Genomic DNA, 14,199 nt, shown 5'->3' with positions numbered 1-14,199 from the left:
GAGGATATCAATCTTTATGCATTCCATTTCCTTTTTGACAACTTCCAATTTTCCTAGATTCATACTTTGTACATTCCATGTTCCGATGATTAATGGGATGTGGATTTCTAGGCTGTAATATTTACAGAAACAGTTCACCAAGTCTTTCTCCAGTGAAGCCACTGGGTGGGCTTGAGCTACACTATTCGGTTAGCAGGTCTGTGCTTAAGAGTTGCATCAACAAAGCTCATTTTAACCCACTGTGGATTCTAAAAAAAAATTTGTTGAAAAACAGGGAACTCTAACAAGCCCTTCACACTGGTTCCCTAGGGTTCACAAAGATGTAGAAAAAAATCAGCACAGACTTGGTGACTTGCAGAAAATGCCTTATACCTGTAAGCAAAAACATTTTCAGCCATCACTCTTCTTAGCTTTGCAGGCTGTTCTCTGGAGAAATTGTTCTTCAACACATCCCCTCTGACACATACTTGGGGACTTTGCTAAAGGTCTTGATGTAGAAGTTTGACTAATTGAGAACACAAATATCAAACAAGTCTCTGGGGAATATACTAATTGGCTCTGTTTTAATATTCTTTTATCACAGCATACATAATTCTTTAGTTTGGATGTCATCTAAGGGGTATCATATGCCAAATGTAATCAGATGTATTGTTCTTTCATTTCCTTAATGAACTCGACTGCACTTTGTCTTTTCCAGTAAATTGCAAGTGAGTCACAGTTTGGAAAATAATTATAAAATAAAGCAACTTTCAAGCTATCACTCAGAAATTCAAATGGTAAATATTAACTTCAGTGTACAGTCATCTGTCAGAGTTAATGCCCATCAGGGGTTACTTTCTTAATTATTTGTTTCTATAGCCAATAAAAATCAGTTTTCAAACTTTTAGTTGTGGATGTTTTTGTCTGTGTATTTATCAACTCCTTTCCTAAGCTGTTTAATTTCATTATATTATAAATTCATGTATATTTTTGAAACTTAAGCTCTATAGAAGAGTAAAAAGAAAAAAAAAATCTAAATTTTATTTCATGTAAGTAACTTGATGAATATTGCAATTTATTAAATTGTTTTTAACATGAGGTTGCCTAACATTTTAAGGGTTGTCTAAAAGCTTAAAACAAATTTATTTAAGTAAGCCAAAAGTCATACTTTTTAAACTTATCAAAACAGGCATTCCTAAGTTGCCTGTGTTAAAACAGGGTCATCGTAAATATCCAATAGAGAGAAGAGTTCTCTACAATAACTTCCACTAATTACAATAACAATCTCTGATTTGTATGTATTTTATCTCTTCTGCTCTCAGATGAGGGACCTCTGGTAGCGTAATGCCTAAGGCACTTGACTGCTAATCAGAAGGCTGGCAGTTCAAACCCACCAGACACTCCTCGGAAGGAAGATGGGACAATCTACTTCATAGTGATACTGCCTGGGAAACCCAAGGAGTGGTCGTTATGAGTCCACCTGACTCTGCACATAGCAACAACAACAGCTCTCAGATGACAGTGAAGTGGTTAATTGCTCTCCAGTGTAGCCCATTGCATTCACAATTAATTAACTGCAGCAATTATCTACAGGACCTTTTCTCAACAACTAGAAAGTTTCAGGTATCACAAATGAAATTTGTTTCATCTTTTGAAGTGTGCAATAGTAATAAACCTAGTTAGGTATTTAGGGTAAATCTTTATGGTTATGTTCCTGGGCCATGAGAGAAAGATAGGAATCCATTTGGGAACAATTTGCTTACTTTCTTTGTAACAACAGTCATTTTCATTGCGTTATTCTTTTGCAAGTGGTGTGCACTTAAAAAAAAAAAAAAAACAGCATAAAATGCAAGGTGAAAACAAAGAGTAGCCAAAAACAAGCAGTGAAAGCCAAATTCAGCAGGGACTATCTCAAGGGTATCCCAGAAGCAATCAGTGTGGTTAAAGTCAGACCTCACCACTACCTCAGCAATACTACCATGCATAAAAGACCATTCCCAAAATTGATATTTGTTCTTTTTCCACTCCTAACCCACCAAATTTAAGTCACATAAGTTAACTGAAGAGGTAAAGTTCCTGTTTTGAATATCTAATCATAGGCAAAACTTTATCTTAGTCTCTGTCTGAATTGTTGAGGGTTGTATGGAAAAGAAAAACTTCAAGACAAGTAATTAAGGTCATAAGAAAAGTGATCAGAATAGGAGACAGTCTGTCTCACTTTTCTGGACAGAATATTTATCTTAATAAGAAGATAAATCTGTTGCTGGCTAACATGACGGCAATGCAGAAGGGTGTAATAGAACATTAACAAAGAATGGGGAGTATGGAATTTAAAGATAATACTGTCCTATCCTTGAATATCTTTAAGGAAAAGTACCTTCTCTGAACATCTAACTAGCTATTGATTTACTGAATTTGGTGAAAAGTCCTTGAAGGAAAATACAGCAATACAGTTGAACTTTATTTCAGTTAATGACTAATTTTCAGCAAAACACGTTTTGCGGTTTTTCATATTCATGCTATTTGAAGAGCACAAAATTACTAATAAATGTTACATACAAAGTTAACCAAAATGATAAATTTATCAATTTGTTAAATTGTCTGAATAGTCCTCTGTCCTGAATTCTAAGTTAGTTTAAAAACTTAGAACTATTGTTTTTTGTTTGTTTGTTTGTTTTTTACAGCCTCCATCATTAGCTTAAGTATTATGCTTGGAAGGCTATTGTTTAACTTAATCTATGATACAGATTAAAAATACTAGAATCATAGGATAAATTAAAAGTATTAACACTAGGAGTTAAGGGGAAAAATGACTTCAAATGAAAGTCAAAGCTTCTCAGAAAGAAAAATCTCTTCTATAAAAGTTGTTGAGAACATCCCATGTTCGAAGCTAATATTCCTCTTCATAAAGCCCAATATAATGTCATATCTCCCATACTTCCCAACCTCCAAATCGAGTGCTTCAATTAACATAGGTCATATTAGTACTGTGGTGCTTGACCATTAACAGAGTGCATTCTTTTTCATATTTGTTGCTGATAAGAGAAAAATATGAGAGATTTTTAAAATACATATTCTTATTGTAATTGACCCATTTAGAAAAGAATGTAGCCTGTAAAATGTTGAAAATTATCAGCCATTTATGCCAATTTTAATGGATGATTGAAAATGATGGTCTACACAATTCTCTACTCATGTCTCCTTTTCAGTGTCTCTCAAATACTAAATGTCACAAGTCAGGTGTTTACTCATGGTTTGGTGCCTTAAATAATCTCATATATGAGTTTTAATCTCAATATTTGTTGCTGAGATGTACAATAATTATCTCAAGTAAACTTATAGGCACATTCCACTCATAGGAAAATTGCTAGTCAATTTAAGAAAGGAAAATAAACCATGTAATTTATATGCATGAATATATTAGCTATTTTTAAATGAATTAATTTGTGTTAGATATTATGTCATACTAGACCATAATACCTTGCAGCTCAAATGAACATGATGCTTATATTTAGGATTTGAGGTAAAATAGTGTGAGATTGAAGAGAATAGAAGTTCACTTACCAAGATCCAAGGTGAAAGCCAAACGAAAACTAAAGCTTTTATTATCTGGCTGCCTCTAGAACAGGATAAAACTTAAACACTCATAGAAGTTCAGTGAAATGAAAAGGTGAAGGGGAAATATTATTTCCCTGATGCCTAATTAAATATACTACCTATTTTCCAAAAACATACATGTGCATTTCATCAGTTGGCTAACACTACACAGGAAAGAATTGCATTTACAGTATGACTCCTAAAAGACAATTAGAATAAAGGGGTGAAAAAGTTTAACTCCACAGTACCAAAATTAAGGGCTGGAAGATAAGTTTAATTTTGTCAGATAGATTTGGTAAAGCAGGATTAGACTTCAGCATTGAAGTATGAATAGAAACAGATGCTGTTGCTAGGTGTCATAGAGTCAGTTCTGACTCCTACTGACCCTATGAACAACATTATCTCATCCTATGCCCTCCTCACAATCATTGCTATGTTTAAGGTCATCATTGCAACCACTGTGTCAATCCATCTCATTGAAGGTCTTCCTCTTTTTCATTGATCCTCTATTTTAATAAACATGATAACCTTCTCTGGGGACTGGACTCTGATTATAACAAGACCAAAGTAAAAGAGACAAATTATCACCATACTCACTTCTAGGGTTTTCCCTGGCCAATTATTTGAGAAGTGGATGACCTTTTCCTTCTTCCTACTCTGTCTTAAGGAGCTCTCATAGTGTAGTGCCTAAGGTACTTGACTGCTAACCAGAAGGCTGGCAGTTCAAACCCACCAGCCACTCCTTGGAAGGAAGATGGGACAATCTACTTCTGTAGTGATACTTCCTTGGAAACCCAAGGAGGGGTCGCTATGAGTCAGGTCAGACTTGACGGCACATGATAACAATAACAACAGTCTGTCTTAGTGTGTAAACTGCATTGAACCTGTGCACCATGTTCAACCCTGCTAGTGTTTAAAACACCGGTGGCACAGCCTCAAGCCTCACAGCAACATACAAGCCACCACAGTACCACAAACTGACAAAGTTTATCTCCCTTAGCTACTAAAAACCTCTCCACCCTCCACTTACCTGGATCCCTGCCTCTGCTCATTTTGTCGTCCCCCTGACTTTTCATTTTCCCCCGCTTTCCTCCCACTTTTCAGTGGCTATACACATGGACTCCACTAGATGGAATACACATGAATCAGACTGTCTACATCTGTGGCAAGAGGTGATGGAAAAGATCAACATCTGCAGCCAAAACAAGGCTAGGAGCTGATTGTGGACCAGACCATCAACTGATCATTCCCCTGGCTTTTCCTGTCCTTCTTTCCTCCTGCTTGAAGGTGACTATACACATGGACTTTGCCAGATGGAATACACAGGTATCAGAGTGACTACATTTGTGGCAAGAGGTGATGGAAAAGCTCAATATCTTCAGCCAAAACAAGACCAGGAGCTGATTGTGGAACAGACCATCAACTGCTCAATGCAACTTCAACTTGAAGTTAAAGAAAATAAAAACAAGTCCACAAGACCCAAAATATGATCTTGAATATATTCCTCCTAAATTTAGAGATAATCTAAAGAATAGATTTGATGCATTGAACACGAATGACTGAAAACCAGAAGAATTGTGGGATGACATCAAGAACATCATCCATGAAGAAAGCAACCAACCAAATCAAACTCACTCCCTGGGGTCAGATCCAACTCATAGCAACCCCTCCTGAAGTGGATGGGTTTCTGAAGCGGTATCACTACAAAAGTAGATTGCCCCACCTTCCTTCCAAGGAATAGCTGGTCGGCTTGAAGAGGTAATTAAATAGACGAGGAAAAAAAGAAAAGCCCAAAAAGGATGACAGAAGAGACTTTGAAACTTGGCCTTGAGTGGGGAGTATCTAAAGCAAATGGAAGAAATGACAAGATCAAAGAACTGAACAGAAGATTTCAAAGAGCAGCTTGAGCAGACAAAGCCAATTACTATAATGAAATGTGCAAAGACCTGGAGTTAGAAAACCAAAAGGGAAGAACACGCTTGGCATTTCTCAAGCTGAAAGAACTGAGGAAAAAATTTAAGCCTCGAGTTGCAATATTGAAAGATTCTATGGGCAAAATATTGAATGATGCAGGAAGGATCAGAAGATGATGGAAGGAATATACAGAATCACTATACCAAGAAGAACTGGTTGATTTTCATCCATTTCAGGAGGTGGCATATAATCAAGAACAAATGTTAATGAAGGAAGAAATCAAAGCTGCACTGAAGGAAGTGGTGAAGAACAACGTTCCAGGAATTGACAGAATACCCGTTGAGCTATTTTGACAAATGGATGTCATGCTGGAGATACTCACTCAGCTATGCTAAGAGATTTGGAAGATAGCTACCTGGCCAACTGACTGGAAGAAATCCATATTTGTAACCATTCCAAAGAAAGATGATCCCACAGAATGTGAAAATTATCAAATAATATCATTAATATCGCACACAAGTAAAATCTTTCTGAAGATTAATTCAAAAATGGTTGCAGCAGTATATTGGCATAGAACTTCCAGAGGTGCAAGCTGGATTCAGAAGGGGAAGTGGAACAAGACATATTATTTCCGAAGTCAGATGGATCTTGGCCCAAAGCAAAGAATACCAGAAACATGTTTACTTCTGTTTTATTGACTTTGCAAAAGCATTTTATTGTGTGGACCATCACAAACTGTGGATAACATTGAGAAGAACAGGAATTCCAGAACACTTAATTGTACTCATGAGGAACCTGCACAGAGACCAGGAGGCTGTCATTTGAACAGAACAAGGGGACACTGCACAGTTTAAAATCAAGAAGCGAGTGTGTCAGGGTCGTATCCTTTCCCTACACTTATTCAATCCATATGCTGAGGAAATAATCCAAGAAGCTGGACTATATGAAGAAGGACATGTCATCAGGATTGGAGGAAGGATCATCAACAACCTGTGATACGCTGACAACACAACTTTGCTTGCTTAAAGTGAGGATCACATGAAGCACTTACTGATGAAGATTGAAGAATGAATACTGTCTGAAGTATGTATTACATCTCAACATAAAGAAAACAAAAATCTTCACAACTGGACCTATAAGCAGCATGATAAATGGAGAAAAGATTGAAGTTTTCAAAAACTTCACATTGCTTGGTTCTACAATCAACACCAATGGAAGCAGCAGTCAGTACATCAGACGATGTATAGCACTGGACAAGTCAGCTGCAAAGGACCTCTTTCAAGTGCTGAGGAGTAAAGTTATCTCCTTGAGGACTAAGGTGTGCCTAGAAGAAGTTATGATATTTTCAATCACCTAATATGCATGTGAGAGCTGGACAATGAATAAGGAAGACTGAAGAAGAATTGATGGTTTTGAGTTGTGGTGCTGGCAAAGAATGTTGAAAGTACCATAGGTTGATAAAAGAACTAAGAGATTTGGAGGAAGTCAGCTGGAATTCTCCTTGGAAGTGAGAATTGCCAGACTTCATCTCACCTACTTTGGTCATATTATCAGAAGGGACCATTCTTTGGAAAAGGATGTCATGCTTTGTAGGGTGGAGGGTCAACAAAAGAGGGGAAGGCCTTCAACGAGATGGACTGACACAGTAGTGGTGGCAATAGGCTCCAAGTATAACAAGGATCACGGAGCTGCTACGGGACCACGTGGTGTTCTGTTCCGCCATGCATAGGGTTGCTATGAATCGGAGAAAACTTGATGGCACTTAACAAAACCAATGACATTTCTAAGGATCGTTCCATCTGTAATTCTTCCAAGACAGACTTATACATTCTTCTGGTAGTCCATGGTATATTCAACATTCTTTGCCAACACCACAAATCAAAGGCATAAAATCATTTTCAATCTTCCTTCTTCATTGATTAGCTTTCACATGCATATGAAGCAGTTGAAATACCATGGGTTGGGTCAGGTTCACCTTAGTTTTCAAAGTGAATTGTTTGCTCTTTAACAGTTTAAAGAGTTCTTTTGCAGCAAATTTTCCCAATGAAATATGTTGTTTGATTTCTTGACCACTGCTTCTGTAATATTTGGAGCTGTGTTTCAATTTGGCTGGACCAAATTCTGTGTGGTTTAAGCAATTATGATGTGGGTTGTTCCAACGATGGGATCAGATGTACATGTTCTGAGCAGCCAATCCATTGAAAAGTAGTTTCCCTAAGGGTGTGGCCTGCTTCCAGTACATCTATGAACATAATGGGAAAAGAGACGCTCTTCTGTGGATTGAGATTCTGCTGTGCTGCCTACAACTGTCCATGAGCAAACAATCCACCATTCGGCCTGGAGAGTTTGGATTCATCATTCATTGGAGTTAACAGCCTGCTAACCTTGAGCTCCTCAGCCCCTGCAGCTGTGTGAGTCAGGAAAAGCCTCCAGCTTGACGTTTGATCCAAGAAATTTGGACTTTCCAGCTTCTATAAGTGTCTGAGCCATTTTTCTAAGATACATTTCCCTTTCTCAATATACAAAACCTTTACTTGTTTTGTTTAGGTAAAGAACCCAGTCTAACACAGTTGGTACTGAGATTGGTTCTAGAGAGACAAAATCATAAGGATGAGCTTCCTAAATTGGTTCTCCAATTTGATTAATCATAAAGACACTAGTGACCCTACCTCTGTTAGTAAAGAGGACCCTGAAAATCTGTGGCATGAGGTGGCAAAATTAATATGCAAAATAGCACCACCAATAGATCAAGTACTTGTGAGAAGTGAGGTTCTAGGTGATAGAATTTTGATACTTTTATGCAATTTTGTCAGCATAAGGAGAATAAGGAAGCTAGTCGGTTGGTCCTACTTACACTAAACAAAGTGGTGAAATAGTGAGGTGAGCTCATGACTGCTGAGTCACAGCTTAAGCACTGCATAAAAGACCTCAATGTTTCCACTTGTGCTCTGAAAGAAAGCCTTATTTCTTCTAGTAACAGAGATGATATTGCCGAGAACCGAACCCAGGGTCTTATTGTAAGGGTGGCTGAATGACAATGCCAATTGAATTACCAACACAGAATTGTGTCTGAAGTTAAAGTGAGGGCATTTACTGGGGAAAAAATGGGATCCTGAAACCTGGGATGGGGACATATGGGCAGATAGCCAGGAAGAGCAGTATATGGGGCCTGTAAATTCTGTTGAATCCTTCCCATCTGAAGGGATTACTGTAAAACCATTATCCCCTCCACCTGGGTTTGATGAGATTAAGCCATCTGCTCCTGCTGGGTCATTGCCTAAGGTAGAGGCCATGGAAGACATTGCTGAATGATCTTAGGAACTGCCCCAACCACCCATTGTTGCTGCTAGACTTATAACTAAAGTTAAGTCCAAGCAATCCCCAAAAGATGAAATAGAAAGTGTGACTGAGGAGGTGGTATGCGACAACCAAAAAGACCTACTTGATTTTGCTAACATGTAAAGACAGAAACCTGGAGAATATGTGTGGGAATGGCTACATGGTGTGGGATAATGCTGCAAGGAATGTAACATTGGAGCAGTCTGAATTTATTGATTTAGGCCCACTAAGTATGGATTCTTCATGCAAAGTTTCAGCTCGAGTGGTTAGGAAGGGATCTAATAGTTTACTTCATTGGCTTACTGAAGCATGGATTATGCGGTGGCCTACCTTAAGTCAAGTTGAAGTTCCAGACCTGCCTTGGTGTAATGTAGAAGAAGATGTCCAGAGGCTGAGGGAAATTGGCCTGTTAGAAGGGATTTATCAGATTAGACCGCTAGAGCCAGAAATGGAGAGTGAAGACATGCCTTTCACCAGTACCGTGAGGAATAAATTTGTGAAGGGAGCTCAAGCATCCTTAAAGTCAGCTGTGATTGCTATTTTATGTAAGCTGGATTTGAGAGTGGGAACTGCCCTAATTGAACTAAGACACTTAACTATGATGAGGCTTAATGGACCCCGTGGTAGTAGGGGCAGCCGTTAATCAATAAAGGCAAGGTGGGTGTGGTTACCAAAATGGACAGCAGAGTCAGAACAGTAATCAGAGTTGTCCAACTCATGTGGAATTATGGCATTGGCTACTTGCACATGATATTCCTGGTAGTGAAATACATGGCAAACCTACTAAATATTTACTTGATCTGTTTAGACAGAAGAATTCTAGGTCACGTGAGAAGCAGCCTAGATTGAATCACCAGAACACACAGTCATGGCCTCTCAATCAATTCCCAGACTTGAGTCAGTTTACAGACCCACAACCCCTTGAATGAAGGGGAAGCCAGGTCCCTTTGAGGAAGGACCCCACTACATTGCCACAAATGTATAATGTCAATCTTTCTCCCAGCCTTCCCCAAAGGGACCTGAGGCCTTTTACAAGAATGACTGTTCACTGGAGAAAAGGAAATAATCAGACTTTTTGGGAATTACTGGACATTGGATCTGAACTGACACTAATTCCAGGAGACCCGAAGTATCATTGTGGCCCACCAATCAGAGTGGGGGCATATGGAGGTCAATTATTGATGGAGTCTTAGCTAAGGTACATCTCACAGTGGGTCCAGTGGGTCTCTGAACCCATCCTGTATTGATTTCCCCAGTTCCAGAATGCATAATTGGAATAGATATACTGAGAAATTGGCAGAATTCCCACATTGGATTCTGGACATTTGCAGTAAGGAATATTATGGTATGAAAAGCAAAGTGGAAGCCATTAGAACTGCCTCTAACTACAAAAATAGTAAATCAAAATCAATACTGCATCCCTGGAGGGGTTGTAGAGATTACTCCCACCATCAAGGCCATTATGAAGGAAGCAGAGGTGGTGATTCCTACCACATCCCCATTTAATTCACCTATTTGGCCTGTGCAAAAAACAGATGGATTTTGGAGAATGACAGTAGACTACCATAAACTTAATCAGGTATTAACTCCAATTGCAGCTGCTGTTCCTGATGTGATTTCATTGCTTGAGCAAATTAGTACATCTCCTGGACTTAGCATGCAGCTATTGATTGGACCAATGCCTTTTTCTCGATACCAATTTCAAAGGACCATCAGAAGCAGTTTGCCTTCAGCTGGCAAGGCCAACAGTATACTTTCACAGTGCTTCCTCAAGGTATATCAACTCCCCAGCACTGTGTCATAATTTAGTCCATAGGGATCTTGATCGCCTTTCCCTTCCACAAGACATCACAATGGTCCATTATATTGATGACATTATGCTGATTGGACCTAGTAAGGAAGAAGTATCGATGACTCTAGACTTATTGGTAAGACATATGTGTGCTAGAGGTTGTGAAATTAGCCCAACAAAAATTCAGGCACCTTCCACCTCAGTGAAATTTCTAGGGTTCCAATGGTGTGGAACATGTGGATATATGCATACTAAAGTGAAGGATAAGTTATTGTATTTGGCTTCCCCCACAATTAAAAAGGAGGCACAATATCTGGTGTGCCTCTGTGGATTTTGGAGGCAACATATCTCATATGTGGGTGTGTTGATTCAGCCTATTTATCAAGAGACTTGGGAAGTTGCTAGTTTTGAGTGGGGCTCAGAGCAACAGAAAGCTGTACATCAGGTTCAGGCTGCCGTGCAGGCTGCTCTGCCACTTGGGCCATATGATCCAGCTGATCCAATGGTCCTTGAAATGTCTGTAGTAGTTAGGCTGTTTGGAGTCTTTGGCAGGTCCCTACTGGTGAATCTCAACACATACCCTTGGGATTTTGGAGCAAAGCCCCGCCATCTTCTGCAGATAATTACTCTCCTTTTGAGAAACACCTTCCACTTGTTATTGGGCTTTAGTAGAGACTGAATACTTAACCATGGGCCACCAAATCACCATGAAGCCCAAGCTGCCCATCATGAACTGGGTGTCATCTGACCCACAGAGTCATAAAGTTGGACATGTACAGCAGTACTCCATCATTAAATGGAAGTGATATATCAGATATCGGGCTCGAGCAGGACCTGAAGGAATATAAGTAAATTGCATGAGGAAGTGGCCCAAATGCTTATGGTTTCCACTCCAGTCACATTACCTTCCCTCTCCTGGTCTACACGTATGGCCTCATGGAGAGTTCCTTATGATCAGTTGACTAAGGAAGAGAAAACTCAGGACTGGTTTACAGATGCTTCTGTGTTATATTCAGGCAACACTTGAAACTGGACAATAGCAGAATGGCAGCCCTTTTCTGGGACTTCCTTGAAGGAAAGTGGTGAAGGGAAATCCTCCCAATGGGCAGAACTTCAAGCTGTGCATATGACTGTTCACTTTGCATGGAATAAGAAATGGCCAGATGTGTGATGATATATGGATTCATGGGCTTTGGCTAATGGCTTGGCTGGATGGCCTGGGACTTGGAAGGAGCATTACTTGAAAATTGGTGACAAGGATGTATGGGGAAGAGGTATGTGGATAGATCTCTCTGAATGGACCAAAGGAGTAAAGATATCTGTGTCTCATGTACATACCCATCAAAAGGTGACCTCAGCAGAGGAGGACTTTAACAGTCAGGTGGATGGGATGACACATTCAGTGTAAACCAGGCATCCTTTTTCCCCAGCTACTCCTGTCATTGCTCAATGGGCTCATGAAAAAAGTGACTATGGTGACAAGGAGGGAGGTTATGCATGGGATCAGCAACATGGACTCCCACTTACCAAGGCTGACTTGGCTACTGTCACTGCTGAATGTCCAATCTGCCAGCAGCAGATACCAACACTGAGTCTATGATATGGAGCTATTCTTTGGGGTGATCAGGCAGCAACCTGGTGGCATGTTGATTACATTGGACCACTTTCATCATGGAAAGGAGAGTGTTTTGTTCTTACCAGAATAGGTGCTTATTCTGGATATGGATTTGCCTTCCCTGCATGCAATGCTCCTGCCGAAACTACCGTCCATGGACTTACAGAATGCCTTATCCACCATCATGGTATCCCACACAGCATTGTTTTGGATCAAGGGACTTACTTCACAGCAAATGAAGTGCAGCATTGGGCTTATTTATGATCATGGAATTCACTGGTCTTACCATGTTTCCCATCATCCTGGAGCAGCTGGCTTGATAGAACAATGGAATGCCTACTGAAAACACAATTATGGTGCCAGTTAAGTGACAATACCTTGAAGGGTTGTTACAATATTCTCTAGGAGGCTGTATATGCTCTAAACCAGCATCCAGTATATGGTGCTGTTTCTCCAATAGGCAGGATTTACAGGTCCAGGAACCAAGTGGTGGAAATGGGAGTGGTACCACTTACTATTACCTCTGGTGACCCACTAAAAAAATTTTTGCTGCCTGTCCCTGCTACCCTATGTTCTATGGGTCTGGAAATCTTAGTCCCAAAGGGAAGAACACTCCCACCTGGAGACACAATACTGATTACTTTGAACTGGAAATTAAGAATGCCACCTGGTCATTTTGAAAAGAAGGTTGGGCAATCTACTTCTGTAGTGATACTGCCTCAGAAACCCAAGGAAGGGTCTCTATGAGTTGGGTCTGACTCTATGGCAAATAACAACAACAACAACACCTGGTCATTTTGGCTTCCTCATGCCTCTGGATCAACAGACAAAGAAGGCTGTTACTGTACTATCTGGTATGATAGATCCTGATTACCAAGGGTAAATTGGATTGACATTACATAATGGAGGTAAAGAATAATATGTCTGGAATACAGGAGATTCTTTAGGATGTCTCTTAGTACTACCACGCCCTGTGATTAAAGTCAATGGAAAATTACAGCAACCCAATTCTGATATGACTTCTAATGGCCCAGATCCTTCATGAATGAATATTGGGGTCACCCCACCAGGCAAAGAATCATGACAAGCTGAGGTGCTTGCTGAGGACAAGGGAAATACAGAATAGGTGGTGGAAGAAGGTAGTTCTGAGTATCAGCTACCACCATGTGACAAGTTGCAGAAATGAGAACTGTGATTGTTATATTTCTTCTCTGTAGATATGCATCAAATATGTTTCTTTCTTTCTTTTATGAACTGTAAAATGTAAATAAGTTTAATGCATATCTGTTGTATGCATGTTAGCATATCATGTTAGGTGCAAATATGACTTTATAATTTTCCTTATTTAGAGATTATATATGGTTAAGAAGTTGTATACAACTGCCAAGTTGACAAGGGGTGGACTGTGATAGGTGGAGCTATGTATCAACTTGGCTGGACCACAAATCTGTGTGGTTTAAGCAATTGTGATGTTGGTTGTTCCAATATATTTTGAGCAGCCAATTCGTTGAAAGGGAGTTTCCCTAGGGTTGTGGCCTGGCCAGTGTATCTATGGAAATCATGGGAAAAGAGACACTCTTCTGTGGATTGGGATTCTGCTGTGCTGCCTACAACTGTTCATGAGCGAACAATCCACCAGTCAGCCTGGAGATCTTGGATTCGTCATTCGTTGGTGTCAATAGCCAGCATCCTGCCAGCCAACCTTGAGCTCCTCAGCCCCTATAGCTGTGTGAGTCGGGAAAAGCCTCCAGCTTGACATTTGATCCAAGGACTTTGGATTTTCCAGCTTCTGTAAGTTTGTGAGCCATTTGCCTGAGATGAATTTCCCTTTCTCTCTCTATATAAGCTTTACTGATTTTGTTTCTCTAGAGAACCCAATCTAACACAGCTTCCGTGGACATTGATTGTGGATTGTTGTGGTTACCTATTTCTGCTCTAACTGAAATATACCACAAATGCCATT

General features: G+C 39.7%; 2 pseudogenes; both read left to right on the top strand.

The window, feature by feature from the left end:
- LOC122150095 overlaps nt 1-1,251 on the top strand; it is an 11,833-nt pseudogene extending 10,582 nt beyond the window's left edge.
- An 8,513-nt stretch (nt 1,252-9,764) lies between these two features.
- Nucleotides 9,765-13,422, top strand: LOC122150093 (annotated as a pseudogene).
- The last annotated feature ends 777 nt before the right edge of the window (nt 13,423-14,199 follow it).

The sequence above is a fragment of the Orycteropus afer genome, unplaced genomic scaffold, assembly GCF_000298275.1.
Source record: "Orycteropus afer afer isolate SDZICR_OR568_19922 unplaced genomic scaffold, OryAfe1.0 scaffold00086, whole genome shotgun sequence".
In the NCBI taxonomy this organism is placed as follows: domain Eukaryota; kingdom Metazoa; phylum Chordata; class Mammalia; order Tubulidentata; family Orycteropodidae; genus Orycteropus; species Orycteropus afer.
Note: the sequence above shows the minus strand (reverse complement) of the source record. Positions and strands in the feature narration are given on the sequence as shown.